This window comes from Phyllobates terribilis, unplaced genomic scaffold (genome assembly GCF_046119375.1).
Source record: "Phyllobates terribilis strain yellow unplaced genomic scaffold, ASM4611937v1 Scaffold_5__5_contigs__length_657084704, whole genome shotgun sequence".
NCBI lineage: Eukaryota > Metazoa > Chordata > Amphibia > Anura > Dendrobatidae > Phyllobates > Phyllobates terribilis.
The window spans coordinates 206,027,943-206,043,306 of NW_027362765.1; positions in this window are offsets into that span (position 1 = coordinate 206,027,943).

Sequence of the window (15,364 nt, forward strand, 5' to 3'; positions counted from 1 at the left end):
TATGAAGGGCTGCCCATCCGGGCACGTATGTTGGGCGAACAGGTCTTCACCCAGGTGCGGCACTCTTGATGTTACGGGCGCTGTGGTGGTAGCGGCGCCCGGGTTGCCCAGGCCTTGCGACCAGGCTTGGGGCACCTTGAAAGTAAAGGGCACCGTAAGGACGGCGGCGCCCTGTGTTACTTGGCCCTGCGACCAGGCCGGTGGCTCCGCGGAGGTAGGGGGCGCTGTTGGTATTGCGGCGCCCGGGGGTACTGGGCCTTGCGACCAGGCCGATGGTACTTCCTGCTTGGTCACGCTCGGGGTCGAGGCGTGTGACGTCACAGGGGTCGCGGCTCCCGTTTGAGGCCTAGTCTGCGGCGGTGACGTTGCAGCGACGGGCACGGCAGGGGATACTTCGGGCTCTGCGACGGGGAGCTGGGGCAGGTACGCGGTTTCCCGGTTTGGGGTAGAGACGTCCCCTTTACCTGCCTCCTTTCGTTCGGCTCCCTTCTCGGCGCCGTCTCCGGCCTTCAGTCCTCCTGCGCCATCCTCAGAGGCGGTCTGTCTCCTCGTCTCGGGTGGCGTGCTCCGCTGACGGGTTCTTGTCTGCTGAGCCATCTCACGGCTCCATTCTGCTAACGTCTCTCGCTGCACCCGGGCCATCCTCCGTGCGAGGCCCTCCAGCGCAGTCTGTGCACACTCCCGGTCTCGGGGGAGCTGTGCCAAGACCTCCACTAAGCCTAGTGGGGTCGTTGCTTCTAGCAGGCTCCTGACCAACGGGTCGGTGCTGCTCTGCCCTCCTCCCGTTGTCTCCAGCCGGCCTTCTGGAATGGCGACCGGCAACAGGCTCCTGACCACTGGGTCGGTGCTGCCTGGAGTGGCGGTCCGCATCAGGCTCCTGACCACTGGGTCGGTGCTGCCTGGCTCTTCCTCCATCTCCGGGTAGGCTCTCTCTGGACTCTCTTCCAGACGTCTCGTCTCCGGGTGCGCTCTCTCCAGACTGCTCCAGGCGACACCCATCTTTGTTCTCTTCTTCTGTCTCCGCCCACATTGAGGGTGGTCCCGGGGCAACTTAGTGATTGTCAGTTCCAGGGGCAGTTCTCTCACGCTGATGGACACTTCCAGCATCACAGTCTCTGTTGGTGGGCGCGGTTTCCGCTTTTGGCGCCATTCTTCGACTTGGCCCACGATGGGAGATGGCCTTTTGCCACCCTCTGGCACGCCCATAATGGCGTCCGCTCTTCCAAGGCGGGAAATCTTCGGAAATGGCGGGAATCGTCTCCCAGTGGCGGGAAACTCCATGGATGGCGGGAAAAAGCTGCAAATGGCGGACAACCGGCGGGAAACGACCTGTGATGGGGCCCGATGGCGGGGACCCTCCGGAACCGGCAGGAGACTTCTTTTTAAGGTAACGATGAACTTTTCTTCAGGCACGCAGTACCCGGTTGTTGCGGGCACGTTATCCTGCCGACTACGCCAAAGTTGACGCGCCCCCTGGGCCAGTGTTGTTGGGGATACCCGGAGCCGGATCAGATGGGGGTTGTAGTCTCCGAGTGGCTGTGACCCGGTCCGTGCCCAGGGTGTCAAGCTCAGTGTGTGGCAGTCCTTACTGATGTTACTAAAGTTCTTTATGTCGACTACGCCACCCGTTGAATTGCGGTCACTACGGCCGCCGCTGCAGCAGGGTCCGCTGAGGCTGATGGTGTTTGTGCAGCCCAGGTAGTATAACCCCCAACGGGAGGGGTATAGCCTCAGGGGGTCAGGTGCAGAGGATGGTGGTTGTGGAAGTGCAGGGAAGATGGTAATGAGAGTCAGAGTCGGGTTGTGCAGTTCAGGGTTCTTTACTTACTGCTGTTCTTGTACCGGTCACTCCGGCCTTAAGTGACCACCCGAGCCGTGCTGCGTCCACCAGGTCCTGGACTCGGCCAACCCCCAAGTAGTTCTGGAGCGTGGTTCTGAGCTCCCTTTCTGTCCTGTCCTCGTCTCTGGCCTTCCCCACCAGGGATCCACCTAAGTCCGGCTCCCTCGGGCCTCTTGTTGGTGAACCCTTGTTTCTGGGCTCCCTGACCCTATTCGTGGTCTGCCTTCCGGGTGGATATAGTGGGTGGCCGTGGCAGATCAGTCCTGCCCACGACCTCCGGTTCCTGGCTAAGGTGTGCTGTAGCCTCTGCCAGCTTGGGATCCGGTACCCTGTTGCCAACTCTTCACCCTTTGATTTAGTTTGGGCTCTCAGAGTTCCTTCTTTCTCCCCCTCTGGGTCTTTCAAACTCCTCTCTCACTCTTGGCTCTGGGGCTGCTCTGCTCCTCTGCTCTCTTCCACTCCTCTGCAAAGACTTACTGACTGACTGACTTCTCACAGACTGACCCTGATCTAAGATGGTTCCCACCTTATATACTCCCTCTATGTGTGAGCTCAGGTGACCAGCACCCAATGAGCTCCTAACTTTACCCAGGCTGCTCCCCCTATCTGCCCCTACACTACTGGGATGTTCCACCCCCCTCCCACTCCAGCCAAGGACAGACTCGGTCGTACCTGCACATTATTAAGTGGGAGTACCATTGGTCCGTCCTCCGGAAATGGGATGTGTGTAGTGCATGCAGCTAACTGAGCTCAGTTCCACACTCCATCCTTACCCGGGAGTGGAATATCACACCTCTGGGTTGAGGTGCAATACCCCTGTAGCAGCCGAATCCTCAGGGTGCTACACATCTATATACTGTTTATCTTCACTTCTATACATGGTTGTATAGAAGTGAAGATAAACAGTATATAGATGCGTATGGATGAATACACTAATGCACACATCTGGTAGGAAGGAGAAGGTGCTATAGCTTTTTCACTACTGCTCAGAAACATTATGGCACTCTTATTTGCCTTGCTGCATTATAGCAATACTGGAACGACAAAGCCTATTTGCTCCACATAGCAGCTATAGAGATTGCTTCTCCGAGCATAAATGCTGTACAGATTGTAGGAGTGTAAAGCACCTGGACCCCAATGTAAAATCTATATTGTTCATAAAACTGGCGTCTTTTTATGAGACGGAGGGGCCGTTGTGTCACCTCAGACCACAGGGCCTACTAAGTAGCGTCACATGGAGGAGCCAACCTGAGCCACAGCAGCTTCAGTCATTATCTGAAGGCCGCCGACCGCCGCGGCTCTGTGATATGTCAATCAGAGACACGGCGGCGCACACTGTAGGCATGCGCGCTGCTGTAAGCATGCGCGCTGCTGTGCGGCGTCTGGGCTTATCTGAGACTCTGCGGCACGCTGTGCTGCACAGCAGAGTACAGGCAGCACACGGTGCGGGCTGGAGCACTTATCGCTGCTAACCTGATAGTCTTCCAACAGGCTGGCAGCGCTGCGGTTAGCGCCACCTACCTCATGCGCGCTCTGACCCTGGGTCCTAGTGAGGAGCAGCAGCATACTAGGTTGTGCCTGCGGCGTGCCAAAAGAGTGCCTGGCCCGGAGCAAGAGTCGTCATCAGTGCACGCTGGTTCATAAATGTAAGGTAAATAAATGAAGCTGCATATGTTACTGTGGGACAGGACTGGGTAGTGAGGTGAATGTGAGTGAGCCGGGGAAGAGCCAGAGGGGGAGCTGATTTGGGGTAATGGGGGTGGCGATGGTGGGCCTGGGCCATAGGGCCTTGTGTGCTTCTGTAGCGCCCCGAGGGTTCGGCTGCTACAGGGGTATTGCACCTCAACCAGAGGTGTGGTATTCCACTCCCGGGTAAGGATGGAGTATGGACCAGGGCTCAGTTAGCTGCACACATACACACTCCTCATTTCCAGGGGACAGCTCTACGGTGCTCCCATTAGTATGCAGGCACGACTGACTATGTCCCTGGCTGGAGTGGGGAGGGGGAGAACCTAGTGATGTGGGAGCAGATAGGGGTTGGTTTCTGGGCATAGGAAGGAGCTCATTGAAAGCAGGTCACCTGGGCTCAGACACGGAGCAGGAGGTATAAAAGGTGGGCAAATAACCCTCAGCCAAGAACCGGAGGTCGTGATCATTTATTGGTGCAACCCCTCGCTAAACCTACTAGGAAGGCACCACATAGGGCCAGGGAGGCTGGCGCCAAGTTCTCCCAGAGAAGGCCCAAGGCAGCCGGACAGAAGTTTGGTCACTGGTGGGGCACGGCCAGAGGAAGGATAGAAGGGAGTCCTGTGCCATACTCCTGAATTGCCTGGGGGTTGACTGAGCCCCGCACCTGGTGGACGCAGCACGGCTTGAGCAGTCCTACTCACGCAAAAGTGACTTGGATAACAACTGTGAGTAAAAGAACCTGAGCTGCAACACCTTGCCTTTGTGCTTCCTCGTCGTGTCAGCACTAACGGTACGGGGACGCCCCGCACCATCACCCCCAGTGTCCTACCACACTGCCCTGAGGCTACACTCTTCCTGTGGGGAGTTATACTATCTCAGCTGCACACACCATCAGCCTCAGTGGACTGCCTTTCAGTGGCGGTTTATAATAGCCGCAACCCACGGGTGGCGTAGTCGGACATTGCAAAACATATAGAAGACTGACACAATTTGGTCTGACCACCCTGAGCCACGGGATCGGGTTGCCACTACTACCCCCATCAGCACCGTACACTAGAAGGCCCGGTTCCCAGTACCCCACGGCCCAGGGGGCGAGTCAGCTTTGGCGTAGTCGGCAGGATTGTGACCAACCCGCCACAAACGGGTATTGCGTGCCTGAAAAGAGACTGTTTCACTGTATTAAAGATGGCGCCCGCTCCAGAAGAACGGACGCCATAATGTGCGCGCCAAAAGACAACAGGAAGCCACCTCCCATCGTGGGCCAGGTCCCAGAATGGCGCCAAAGAAGGAGCCCACCCCCAACAGCCATGAGTGCGGCTGTAGAGATGTCAATCAAGGTGGGGGTGCTGCCCCTGAAAGTGATTGTCAGCAGATTGCCCCAAGACCACCCCCAATGGGGGCGGAAAGAGAAGAAAACTGTGGGGCCGGGTGTGGTTTGGATCAGTCTTACCGGACCACACCCGGAGATGGAGAGAGGAGCCAGCTCCAGCACTCAGGCGAGGGGCCTGCTGCAGGCCGAACCACCATGCAGCTTCACGGAGCTGCTAGCACAACTCCCCAAGGAAGACCCGGAGTATGTGCGGGCTGCGCTGGAGGAGCTGGACCAGAGGATGGTCCGGGCGCAGCGGGACGTGATTGCCGGGTGGAAGGAAGAGATGGCCCTGCGGGCCGTGACCCAGCAGCAGGAGGCGCTGCCACCACCCAGCAGCACGCCTGCCTCCGAGGGCGGTGAGAGTGGACCGGAGGCCGAGGACGACACCGCGGAGGAGGCCATAGCCGCGGAGGCAGGAAACGGGGAAGTCCTTACCCCGAGTTCAGGGGCCGCAACCCTGTCCCTGTCTCCCGTCACGGCACCCGAAGCCCTGGGAGCCGTAGCTGCCACCACGCCTCCCCCGCTACCAACTGGGCCCCAGGCCGTAGGCGCCGCCGTTGAGCCCCGCCCCGCGCCGTGCCCTTTAACCCCGGGCTCGACCGGAAGACGACCACCGCAGGCCTGGTCGCAAGGCCTAGTGCCCCCGGGCGCAGCTGCCCCGTCAGCGCCCCTTGCCTCTGCTCTGCCACCCCTGGGCACGGATCTGTTCGCCCAGCACACCGGTCCGGATGGGCTCCCTTTCATCTGGCCCCCCGGATATGTTAACCCCCACCTCCAGAGAAGCCTGTCCGCGGAGGCCGGAGCCCCACCTGAACCCCTGATACCTGCTCCGGAGCCCATGGAAGTCTCCCAGCCCCCGCTCGAGGACGCCCAGTTTGAGTGGGACCCGACCGGAGAAAATCTGATGGGGTTTACCCAGGAAACGCGGGCGGGCGCAGCCCGCCGACGGGAGTCCTGCCGCCAGCAGTTGGCGCTGTTCGAGAGGGAGCAGCGGGAGCGGCGCATCAGGCAAGAACAACTACAGGTTCAGAGTGCGGAACAGAAAATGAGAACCCGGCGAGACCCCCGAGCTGGCCACGGTCCCCAAGCCACCAGGACTGTCGTCAAGTACCAAATGGAACACGGCTGGGGTTTCATCAGAGACCCGAACACGAACAGCAACGTGTTCGTGACCCGGAGGGATGTCGAGAGCCACCTGCCGGAGGGTCATCGAGGGCGAGACCTGTATCCTGGGGACATGGTGACTTACACCAGACATCAAGGCGTAAAGGGGTGGTACGCCCTCCACGTCCACAGAGTGTTAGAAGAGGAGGAACAGCGCCACTCTGCCCAAGGATATCAAGAGGGCCCGGACGGGCCTGAAGATTACCAGGAGCAAGGCGCATATGGAGGTCAGCATTTACAGTAAAGTGGAGAAGCGCCAGTGTACATAGTTACCCGTCAGGGTACAGAGACTGTTTTGGGACTGTTTCCAGGTTAGAGCGTGGTTCCCGTTGGGACTGATGTGGAACTATTAAAAGTTACCCCCCCCTTTCCTTACCTGGCTGAGGACTGAGAGCAGCCACTCCCTTCTCCTAATCTAGCTGGGGACTGAGAACAGCCATCCCCTTCACTACCTGGCTGAGGACTGAGAGCGGCCGTCCTTGTAAATAGTTGCGCTTCCTAAAGCGCCCCCTATTGGTTTTATAAAAGAACTGCAATGTCTACCTCAAGACAAGTTTGCTAGAGTGTTGCACCTTTAAGAAGAATGAACACCTGGTCGCAAGTTGCACCGCGGCCAGTGCACAAGAATATGTTTTACTTAAAAATGTTTTATATGAAGAGTTTTATATGCTGCTAGGTAATAATGCAAATGTTTTATATGATGTTTTATATGACAAAAGAGTTCCGGTAGTATTAACAATGTCTTATAAAGGAAAGTGTTGACAAAAAGAAAGATGTTTCCCATAAAGGGAAGTTGAATAATGCCAGCCGTTTTCTAGATGTAAAAAGTTATTGAAAAAGTTTTGCATGTCTTGTAATCAAATGTCTTTACTCTTTTCCAGCTCGAGGACGTGCTGTGGTTTATCGGGGGGGAATGTAGCGCCCCGAGGGTTCGGCCGCTACAGGGGTATTGCACCTCAACCAGAGGTGTGGTATTCCACTCACGGGTAAGGATGGAGTATGGACCAGGGCTCAGTTAGCTGCACACATACACACTCCTCATTTCCAGGGGACAGCTCTACGGTGCTCCCATTAGTATGCAGGCACGACTGACTATGTCCCTGGCTGGAGTGGGGAGGGGGGGAACCTAGTGATGTGGGAGCAGATAGGGGTTGGTTTCTGGGCATAGGAAGGAGCTCATTGGAAGCAGGTCACCTGGGCTCAGACACGGAGCAGGAGGTATAAAAGGTGGGCACCATCTTAGAGTTCTGTCCAGTCTGTGAGAAGAAAGTGAGAGTGGAGGAGAAGGGGAGCAGAGGCTCCGCTGGAGTTCTGCTCCAGAGCCAGGCCCAGGGACACGGGCAGGGCGAGAGGGAGAGAGAGGAAAAAGGAACAGAACAGAATGAGAAAGGAACAGAACAGAAAGAGAAGGAACCAAAGAATAGAAAGGCCCAGGAACACGAAGGTAGAAGGGACCCTAAGGACCCAGGAGATTACGGGTGACGGGTCAGGCAAGAAAAGGGTACCAGATCCCAAGTTGGTGGAGGCAAATAACCCTCAGCCAAGAACCGGAGGTCGTGATCATTTATTGGTGCGACCCCTCGCTAAACCTACTAGGAAGGCACCACATAGTGCCAGGGAGGCTGGCGCCAAGTTCTCCCAGAGAAGGCCCGAGGCAGCCGGACAGAAGTTTGGTCACTGGTGGGGCACGGCCAGAGGAAGGATAGAAGGGAGTCCTGTGCCATACTCCTGAATTGCCTGGGGGTTGACTGAGCCCCGCACCTGGTGGACGCAGCACGGCTTGAGCAGTCCTACTCACGCAAAAGTGACTTGGATAACAACTGTGAGTAAAAGAACCTGAACTGCAACACCTTGTCTTTGTGCTTCCTCGTCATGTCAGCACTAACGGTACGGGGACGCCCCGCACCATCACCCCCAGCGTCCTACCACACTGCCCTGAGGCTACACTCTTCCTGTGGGGAGTTATACTATCTCAGCTGCACACACTATCAGCCTCAGTGGACTGCCTTGCAGTGGCGGTTTATAATAGCCGCAACCCACGGGTGGCGTAGTCGGACATTGCGAAACATATAGAAAACTGCCACAATTTGGTCTGACCACCCTGAGCCACGGGATTGGGTTGCCACTACTACCCCCATCAGCACCGTACACTAGAAGGCCCGGGTTCCGAGTACCCCACGGCCCAGGGGGCGAGTCACTTCTACTGACTGAGACTATCTCCATAGTTGCTGTCTGGGGAGGGTGAAGATAGAGAGGTAGGGTAGGGGGCAGGGTCAACGCACCCGGGCAAGTGCTGGGGCCTGGATCATCAGGGGGGCCCACTCGCGTCGGGGCCTAGGCCGCTACCCCAGCAGGACCACCAGCGCTGCATGATTGCCGGCACTTCACCAGACATGGCCGCACACTGTGCGGCTGTGTCTGGTAGTAATGACGGCAGGGGCGACACTGCGCCTTTAATTGTGCTTGTTTGTCGCCCCTGCCATGTCATTATTACCAGACACAGCGCACCGCATGCCGGCCATGTCTGGTGAAGTGGCAGCAATCAAGCAGCACTGGCGGTTCTGCAGAGATCCTAGGGGGAGCAGCCAGGGCCATGTCTGTGGCCAGCGGCCTGATAGTCCAGGGCCTTGTCTGTGGCCAGCGGCCTGATGGTCCAGGGCCATGTCTGTGACACAACGGCAGTCCTACACTGCTGCATACCTGAGGAGCTGGACAGTACACAGGCCGGGGGTAGGTAAACGAGGCTTATTGAGGATTCCCCAATCCCCATATTAAAAATATTTCTAATGTGTCTGTGTATGTCAGTGTGTATTATTGTGTATATATATTTGTCTGTTTTATATGTGTTTAAGAATTTGTGTTCAAATATGTCCGTATGTGTGTATGTATCTGTGTATGTTTGTGTGTGCGTGTCTGCGTACTGTGTGTACGTGTCTGCGTACTGTATGTGCGCGTGTCTGCATATGTGAAGGATGAGGGGACAGCCTGAGCCCTGTGTTGTATACCTATATTTCTCCGCCGTGTTTTTGCATCCTGAATCGTGGTATGTGTTAAAGGGGCCACAGACTCTTTCGCCGACTCTGCTAGGGGGCTTATTATATTTACAGTTTAGGTCTTATTATAAGCCCCAGCTTGTTAGTATAACAAGCCCTCAGGCTCATACAGTAGCCATGTCACGAGCTGTACAGTATTTAACCCCTTTACCCCCCAGGGTGGTTTGCCCACAATTGAGTCCATTTTGGAAACTAGACCCCTCAAGGATTTTATCAAGGGGTATAGGGAACATTTTGAACCCAGAGGTACGACATAATTTGATAACATTAGTGTTAGAACCCTCCTGTTTGTTTTGGTTTCTATCTTGTGTTTTGCGGTCACGTGACCATCTTCCTATATATTCCAGCTCCACCCTTCTGGCTTTGCTGGACTTCAGTGTTGCTTTGACTGTCTCTCTAGCCAGGTGCTTTTGTGCCTATCTATCTCTTGTTTGCTTGGTCCTCTGGGACCTCTAGTACTTTTTGTCAGTTTATATTTTGCTCTGCAACTACTTCTGTTAGGAGGTGTCCCATTTTTGTCCCAGTCCTTAGTTCCTTTAGGGACCCCTCCCTTTCTCTATAGGTCTCCGTTCAGACTAGCCGAGGACGAAGGCGGGTCTGTTCACAAGGAACAGATAGCCCGCTACAACGTAGGGGCTCAGCTTAGTCTTACTGTAGGGACAGCTCTCCCCTTCTTTCCTTAGCCTATGTTGCAGATCATAACAGTAAGTCCAGCCCAAACAAAAACTTTAATGAAAGAAATCCGGGGATCAGTATGGTTTCTGTTCAAGATTTGGCTCAACACCTGCAGGGATTGTCTCTGGAGGTGTCCGAGCTCCGGCAACACGTGAGTAGCTTTTCTGTAGCGCATTTTGTCGAACCCAAGGTAGGACTGCCTGATATTTTTTATGGTAAACAACAAGATTTTTTTTCCTTTAAAAATGCTTGTTTATTATATTTTCGTTTGAGACCAAGGTCCTCTGGGAATGAATCACAGTGCATTGGGTTTATCATGTCACTTTTGCGCAAGGAACCACAGGGGTGGGAATTTTCTCTCCAACCTAATGATCCATGTTTTAGGTCAGTGGAGGATTTTTTTTCTGCTATGGGGCTATTGTATGACGATCCTGATCGAGTCTCATCTGCTGAGACAGAACTGAGGCGTTTGAATCAGGGACAGGTGATGTTGAAAATTATTGTACACACTTCAGAAGGTGGTCCTCAGAAGTGAAATGGAATGATTCGGCGTTAAAATGTTTTTTTCTTGCTGGTCTAAGTGAAAGGGTTAAGGATCTGCTTATTGCATTTCCTGCACCTGAGACCTTGCAGGAAGCCATGCAATTAGCTATACATGTGGACAGGAGACTGCGTGCCAGGGTTAATGATGAAAAAATTCCTGCAATGGCAGCTCCTAGACCCCAGAGGGTCTGCTCGGACGGCAGAGAACCGATGGAGGTTGGGGCGATGTCACTCCGCTCTCAGGAAAGAGACCGCAGGTTTTCCAAGGGATTGTGTTTTTATTGTGGTAAACCTGACCATTTGATTAAGAACTGTGAGCTTCGTTTAAGTAAAGAAAAAAAAAAGGTCAGTTACGCCTGTATTGCTTGTTTGAGCTCTAAGGAAGTATTTCTTTCAGGGAGTACCTCATTGCAGGAAGATTTGATTGAATTTTGGGTATTTGTGGATTGTGGTTCAACACTTAATGTGATTGATAAGGGGTTTTTGGAAAAACTTAAATTGGAATCCAAACCTTTGTCATCACCTATTTCTGTGATTGCAATTGATAACACTCCTTTGAAATGTATTACTCACAAGGTTGCGGCATTTCCCCTCACTATCAATGGTATTCACCAAGAAATTTTGGACTTGGTTGGTATTAAATAATTTACCCTCTCCAGTCGTTTTAGGTTTGCCTTGGTTAAAACTGCACAATCCTTTACTGGACTGGTCTACTAATGAGATTAAATCTTGGAGTCCTAAGTGCTATGATAAATGTTGTAATGGTCGCATTGCGGCTGTGGAAAAAGAGGAATTACCGGTACCTACTCAAGATTTATGGAAGGTGTTTTCAGAGGAGGAGATGCAAGTTTTACCTCCTCATAGGGACTATGATTGCACCATTGAGTTTGTTCCTGGAGCTACTCTTCCCAAGAGTCGCTTATTTAATCTGACTATCCCTGAGAGAAAGGCCTTGGAGGATTACATACAGACTAGCCTGGCTGCTGGTCACATTAGACCTTCTAAGTCGCCTGTGTGTCACGGGTGTGTCGCCACGAAGATCGTCACGAGTACACAGCCTGACTTCTCGCAGCTGACTTGTTGGTGCTTTGTGTTTTTCGGCAGTGAGGGAGTTAATTCTCTCTCTCTCTGTGCTAGACGAGGTCCAGCCTCGCCCAGCTGCAATCAATACTTCTGTAGTGAGACTCCTTCAAATGCCTGCTGGTCTGTTTGGGAAGTGTCGGTGAAAGCATTTCATTCAGACTTACAGAGCGGATCGTGGTGTTTGGAGTTTCTAAGATAAGTGTATTTGGAGTGTCTTTTCCCTTCCTCGCTTTATCATTTATCTCTTTTCCCGTTGGTGTTCCCTCTGTTGTAGTTGTGTAGTTGTTGTATGCAAGGTGGTTTTGGTTTTTCCCTTGTACTGTCTCGTTCGTCTAAGTACTGTGTGTGGGCATATTATTACTTGTCCCCTTTTGTTGTGATCGGGGTCCTTCTCAGGACTAGATTACTTAGGTGCAGGGATCCTCAGGAGGTAGGGGTTACGCTGGCGGCCTGGACCTCTGTACCTTTAACAGTACCTCCAGGTTGAGGGATTAGTCAGGGCCCCAGCTTAGGGTCAGCTTAGGCCCCCTACCTCCAGTATACAGAGACAGCGTGACACTGTGGCTGTTGGATTTTTATTTGTTAAAAAGGACAGGGGTTTACGTCCATGTCTGGACTTTCGTGAAATTAATAAGATTACCGTACGCAATTCCTACCCATTGCCGTTAATTCCTGACTTGTTTAACAAGTTAGTGGCGGGCCAAGTGGTTCTCTAAAATTGATCTCCGGGGAGCATACGATTTGCTACGAATGAAGGAGGGTGATGAATGGAAAACTGCTTTTAACACTCCGGTAGGTCATTTTGAGAATCTGGTGATGCCTTTTGGTCTTACCAATGCTCCCGCATTTTTTTCAGAACCTTATTAATGACATCCTGAGACCTATGATTGGTAAGAATGTGGTTGTGTATTTGGATGACATTCTGATTTATTCACCAGATCTGGAGTCCCATTGGCAGAGTGTATGTGGGGTGTTGCAGTTATTGAGTGATAATTCACTTTTTGCTAAGCTGGAGAAATGTGAGTTCGCTGTGCAGAGAATTAGTTTTTTGGGCTACATTATCTCCAGTGAGGGCTTTGAGATGGACCCGGTGAAGGTTCAGGCTGTGCAGGAATGGCCTAGGCCTATTGGTTTGAAATCGATACAGAGATTTTTGGGTTTTGCCAATTATTACAGGAAATTCATTAAGAATTTTTCTATAATTGTTAAGCCGCTGACCGATCTCACCAGGAAAGGTGCGAATACGGTCCAGTGGACTACTAAGGCCATTGAAGCTTTTGTGTATCTCAAGGAGAGGTTCAGTTCTGCCCCTATCCTTATGCAGCCTGATGAGACCAAGCCTTTTTTGGTCGAGTTTGTTGCTTCTTCGGTGGGGTCGGTGCAGTTTTGTCTCAGGAGAACAAGGATGGAGTACATCCCTGTGCCTTTTTTTTCGAAAAATTTTCAGAAACCGAACTTAATAACAATGTTGGTAATCAGGAATTGCTGGCTATTAAACTCGCGTTTGAACATTGGCGTCATTTCTTGGAAGGTGCTAAATTTCCTATTCAGGTTTTCACAGATCATAAGAATTTGATCTATCTGGATGCTGCCAAACGCTTGAATGCCCGTCAAGCTAGGTGGGCACTTTTTTTTCTCGGTTTCATTTTTCTGTTACTTATATCCCTGGTACTAAGAATGTTAAAGCCGATGCTTTATCTCGCAGCTTTTCTCCCATGGTTGGTACCGAGGAGGAGGAGAGCATTTTACAGGAAGGAGTTGTGGTAGCAGCATTGGACTCCGTTTTGGAAGATGGGATTCTGAAAGCCCAAGAGGATGCCCCATCTAACACTCCCCATGGGAGGTTGTTTGTGCCTAGAACCTTTAGGAGAGATTTGTTTGTGGAGTATCATGAGTCTCGGTTGGCAGGTCATCCAGGAATTTCTGAGACTAAGAGACTTATCAGTCGCAGTTTTTGGTGGCCTGGGTGGCAGAAGGAAGTCATCAAGTGGGTGTGTCAATGTACGGTGTCTGCTAGGTCAAAGGCTTCACATACCCCTGCTGCGGGGTTGCTTTGCCCTCTGGAGGTTCCTAGTGCGCCTTGGACGCATCTGGCAATGGATTTTATTACTGACCTTCCTGTGTCCGAGGGTTTCACTGTCATCTGGGTGGTCATGGACCGTTTTAGCAAGATGTGTCATTTGGTTCCATTCATTAAGCTACCCTGCGCTAAGACACTCGCTAAGGCGTTTGTTAAGGAAATTGTTAGGCTCCATGGCGTTCCCACCGACATTGTTTCTGATAGGGGACCTCAGTTTGTGGCTCGCTTTTGGCGTGCTTTTTGTGACAGGTTGGGAGTCCATTTGTCATTTTCGTCTGGGTATCATCCTGAGTCTAATGGACAGACAGAAAGAAAGAACCAGGATGTTGAACAGTTTTTGCGTTGTTTTGTGGCAGACAATCAAGAGGGGTGGTCTGAGTTTCTGCCACTCGCAGAATTTGCTCTTAACAACCATACATCCTCCTCTGCTGGGTGTTCTCCTTTTTTTTGTTGTACTGGGAGATATCCGTCTTTTGGTTCATTCTCCAAATTGGGGTCGGCGGTGCCGGAGGAGGAGAATTTTTCCGGTGATTTGGAGAGAGTTTGGACTAATGTACGTTGTAACCTTCAAGAGGCTAACAAAAAGTCCAAGAAGTATTTTAACAGGAAACGTAAAGAGGTTTTGTTTACTGTGGGTGACATGGTTGGGTTGTCCTCAAAGAATCTGCGGTTGAGGATTCCCTCTAAAAAATTGGGTCCGAAGTTTGTGAGGCCATTTAAGGTGCTTGAGGTGGTTAACCAGTCTGCTGTTAGGTTGGAGGTTCCCACCTCCTGGAAGATTAATCCTGTGTTTCATGTTTCCTTGTTGAAAAAGGCTGATGTATCGGATAGAGATACCACTGTCACAGTTCCTCCGGTGGTGGAAGACGGCGAATATGAAGTTTCTCGTATCCTGAATTCCAGAGGGCATAGAGGGAGATTGCAGTCCTCGTCGCTTGGAAAGGTTTTGGTCCCGAGGATAACTCCTGGGTAAGGGCGGATGATGTCTCTGCTCCTAGACTTGTCAGAGCTTTCCACAGGAGATTTCCAGATAGGTCTGGGCCTGGAGGATCCGGAGGATCCTCATAAAAGAGGGGGTACTGTTAGAACCCTCCTGCTTGTTTTGGTTTCTATCTTGTGTTTTGCGGTCACGTGACCATCTTCCTATATATTCCATCTCCGCCCTTCTGGCTTTGCTGGACTTTAGTGTTGTTTTGACTGTCTCTCTAGCCAGGTGCTTTTGTGCCTATCTATCTCTTGTTTGCTTGGTCCTCTGGGACCTCTAGTACTTTTTGTCAGTTTATCTTTTGCTCTGCAACTACTTCTGTTAGGAGGTGTCCCATTTTTGTCCCAGTCCTTAGTTCCTTTGGGGACCCCTCCCTTTCTCTATAGGTCTCCGTTCAGACTAGCCGAGGACGAAGGCGGGTCTGTTCACAAGGAACCGGTAGCCCGCTACAACGTAGGGGCTCAGCTTAGTCTTACTGTAGGGACAGCTCTCCCCTTCTTTCCTTAGCCTATGTTGCAGATCATAACAATTAGGTCATCATATTGAATAAGTTGTCATTAGTCTTGAGCGCAAGTGCTCGCTACTTGAGTTTGCGTCGGGTATTCTGGTATGCACCATGTATCACGGGTGCTCGAGTGACATGCTCGAGTCCCTGCCCCGCATGTTTCACGGTTGTTAGACACCCAAAAAAAAACATGCGGGGATCGCTCGTGCATGGCAGGCGATCCCAGCAACGTTTTTTTTGGCCGCGAAGCATATGAGGCAGAGACTCGAGCATGTCACTCGAACACCCGCGATACTCAGTACATACCCGAACACCCGATGCAAACTCAAGTAGCGAGCACTTGCGCTCAATACTGGTTGCCATATTGTCATCATT